A 245-nucleotide genomic window follows, 5' to 3' on the forward strand; every position below is an offset into this window, starting at 1 on the left:
TGGGGGGGGGAGGGACATGGGGGGTGTCAATTGGGTGTCAGATTTCCCTGAAAGTGACCTCACACATCTCTAGGAATTGGTTGAAACTCTGTAGTAAAACCATAGAGTTTTTGGCAGTTCCTAGAGAGGACTGACAGCCCTTCTGAGTTTCCTTAGAAGCGATGTTACACTGATGGCCATTTTAATTTCATTTTTCTCCTGCCAACATTCAAAGCAGTAGTGGGAAATGCCACCAGGGGGCTGGT

The sequence above is a fragment of the Gekko japonicus genome, unplaced genomic scaffold (genome assembly GCF_001447785.1).
Source record: "Gekko japonicus isolate JY-2015 unplaced genomic scaffold, Gekko_japonicus_V1.1 scaffold2244, whole genome shotgun sequence".
Classification (NCBI taxonomy): Eukaryota; Metazoa; Chordata; class Lepidosauria; order Squamata; family Gekkonidae; genus Gekko; species Gekko japonicus.